The sequence below is a fragment of the Pteropus vampyrus genome, unplaced genomic scaffold (assembly GCF_000151845.1).
Source record: "Pteropus vampyrus isolate Shadow unplaced genomic scaffold, Pvam_2.0 Scaffold61, whole genome shotgun sequence".
In the NCBI taxonomy this organism is placed as follows: Eukaryota; Metazoa; Chordata; class Mammalia; order Chiroptera; family Pteropodidae; genus Pteropus; species Pteropus vampyrus.
The window spans coordinates 1,611,773-1,615,004 of NW_011888842.1; the positions used below are offsets into that span (position 1 = coordinate 1,611,773).

Below are 3,232 nucleotides of genomic sequence, written 5' to 3' on the forward strand. Positions count from 1 at the left end.
GCCGCCTGGCTTTACGATTTCGAACTGTGTTTTGTGTGTTCAAGATTCTGTTGTGATGTCTTGGTGGCTGAGAGAGCAATATGGTGAGTCTTGCACCCTCCACTCCTATTTCAACCCAACCACCCTTGCAGTTACTTGTCATATATTGGGGTTTTTCCCTCAGTTTCATTTAATACATAATTTCATTGCTAAAATATTTGAAATGTTCTGTCTCAGAACATTAATCTTGGGAAAGTTTTTGCAAATCGATAAGCAATAAAACCAAGAAAAGCCACCATTTATTGAGCTCTTATTATGTACCAGGTACTGTGCCAAGAGTTTGGCATATATTATCTCATTTGAGTGTCACAAGAGCCCAATGAGATCATCTTCTTTATATGAATGACGAAGCTGAGGGTTAAAAGATTGGTAACTTCTTGGGGCTTGGAGAGACAGTGGAAGATGAGATAGGGAAGCTAGGTTTTTTTAAATAAAGTATAAAAAAAACAAAAACCTTTAACAACTTTAGAGTTTGGCAGCATCCCTTTCAATCTTTATCCAATTCACAATTTTTGAGCAAATCAGAATACTCATATTATGCACCCTTTTATTCTCCCAAACACCCTCACCTCCCTCCAAAGCACAGGGTCACAGCACACTCACATCTAGTACAAAAGGCTCAGATGCACCCTATGCTATCAAACTTTCCACGGGTTTCTTTAGCACTGAACGAATCTCTCCCCAGTCCTGAGCTGGGCTTGTAGGACAAGCTGGAAAGCTGGCTGCAGTGGGCAGCAGGTTTTATTTCTAAAGCACATATGGGAAAGCTCTATAAAAAGAGGGGAAAGGTCCACAAAAACATGAGAAAGAGGCATTCATTCTTCAAGGGGGGTTCCGTCCTGCTCTCCCCTTGGACGGAAAGCTTTTCCAAAGAGTCTTCCGGCAGCATTCTACTTTCTAGCTGACAACTTTAGAATCTGCAAATACCCAAATTCAAACCCTCATGCATTCTGGAATCAGAACCTGACATTTATATCCAGCCCCAGGCAGCTCCCTTTTCTCCCAACCTGTGCCAACACAACCTCCTGCTTGTAAAATACAGCCAAGTCTCTGACCTGCCAACCTAGGGAGACACCCTTAGCGCTGGCAAGATAAAAACAAAGGGAGTGCGGACAGGCGGGTGGGGATCGCACAAGGAACAATCCAAGGATGGCTAAGTGCCTCTTTAAATGTCCAAGGTGATGGCAGTTTTTGGCAATGACAATGATTATCCAAACTTCCAGGTACTGAGCACTCACTCATTTCCTCTTCACAGTGACAACAGACCTTACTATGCCCATTTTAGAGAGTGGAAAGTGAGGCTCAAAGAGGTTATGTATTTTCATCAGGGTCACATGTGTGGTGGTGGCGGCAGGGACAATAAAGAGATCCCCACCTTCAAAACCTGAGCTCTTTATCATAACCCTTATAACACTGATGGGCGAAAGGAACCCCTGTGCTTTTTCAGTCAGCCCAGAGAGGTAGTACTCATATCCCAGGGAGAAATTGCTTCTCAGGGCTTTCTGTGATGAGAGGTGAGGAGGGAGAGGTGATTTTAGAAAGAGATGGGATACTACTGGCTCTAAGCGACCCATACATGCTCAGGTACCCAGCCCCAGGATGGGTGAATCAGGAGGTATCCACAGAAAGTTCCCCCGTGCTTCAGAATGAAAACTGGTGTTCACCACTCCCATCTTGTCATCTATAGCTGTTCATCAGGCCCTAGAAGACACCTTCTCTCTCTTGTCCCCAGCCCTCATCCCTTTCCACGTCTGACCAAAGGGTGGATGTGGAATGAGGGGTTGGATACAAAACTGTAAGCTTGTAAGGTAAGGGCTGTTTAGATGTAAAATTTTATTGTTCTCTCTAGATGATCCTTTAACATAATCTCCCTCTATCTCTTCCCAGAGTAAGGCTATGAGCAAACTCTACTTTCAAACTCTACTTCCCTAACCTTCACAAAAATATTCACAGGTGAATCAGCCAGGAAGAGAAAATTCTTACTTTTCCTCTGAAGAACAGCATATTAAAAACAAAAACAAAAACAAAAAACGAAAAAACAAAAAACTTTTACAAGAAGTTCCTTCCTATTCAAAGAACTGAAACAAACAGACAAAAACCTATCAGATTAGAAGTGGGCAAATAGAAAACAGTCAAGGTGCACCCAGGTCCTAACAAACATCCCGTTTTGCTAGCGGCGAAGACAAAGCAAAAGTTTTATAATTATGTAAACACAACCCACTCGGTACCAGGAATGAAAACAGTGTATCACAAGGATCTTTGGTGATGGAGGTAAAACAGACTTACCTTTCTGGAGTTGGGAGACCTAGATCCTTGAATGAACCAGCTCCACGGACTAAGTACCTGGATGTGAGCGGCAGCGGGGCTCACACGCGCGAGGCCCCCCAGGGTCACCCCACCAGGAGCTGTCTTTGTATGGAGAGGCGGGTGTATGTCTGCGCGGGAGCGCGTGTGACAGTAGGCAGGCTGTGGCCAGTGCAGCCAGCTTTGGCTGGCTTATATAGTGAGCTCCTTCCTCTGAAATGGGACGCCTCGCCTCCAGACATCCTTTCCCACTTTTTCGGTTGGCGAATTAAAGGAACAGCCCTCCCAGAGGAGGAACGGGGTTAGCTCATGAAAGACGCACTCACTCCCTGCTCCCTGCCAGGAAAAGAACCCATTTGCATACAATTTATGGCGAAAGGAGGAATTCCTGCTTCCCTTCCTCCAGCCCCCTACGCAGAGCAGCTGTTAGCGAAGTGTGATTTTTGCTTTGCTCCCCAAATGGATTTTCTAATTGTGAGACAGAAGCCCGGGGAGGGAGAGGGAGCGGGATCCGCGGGGTCTGGCTCTGCACCTCCTGCAGGCTGGAAATGAGAGCAGCAGCCGGCTGCCTGGGCTCTGGGCAGCAGCTGCTCAGGGCACCTCTGAGAAAGCACATGGGCTGAGCCCAGTTCCTGGAAAGAGGAGATAAAGCCCTTCAAAAGCCTGGGGAATTTTGGGTTTCTCTGGGCCAGAAGAGAGATAACCCAGGATTAGTTCTCAGCAGGTGGGGTCAGTACTGGGAGCACAGATCAGTCTGTCTTCTCCCCTGAGGGAGACAGCTATGCCCAGCTGCCTGGGGGCCTCATTGTCCCAGCAAGCAGTATTTTGTAGGAGAGCTGCTTTTTGACACGGTTCACCCCCTCCCTGTGCCTGGTCCTGTCTTCTAAGC

General features: G+C 46.7%; 1 protein-coding gene across 1 annotated transcript in view; it reads right to left on the reverse strand.

The window, feature by feature from the left end:
• The window catches only part of TNC (tenascin C), an 89,210-nt gene extending 86,448 nt beyond the window's left edge, over positions 1–2,762 (reverse strand). Inside the window, exon 1 of the mRNA XM_023531043.1 lies at positions 2,326–2,762. The gene's annotated coding sequence lies outside the window, so the exon portion shown is untranslated. The remainder of the gene's footprint in view (positions 1–2,325) is intronic.
• Between the last annotated feature and the right edge of the window lie 470 nt (positions 2,763–3,232).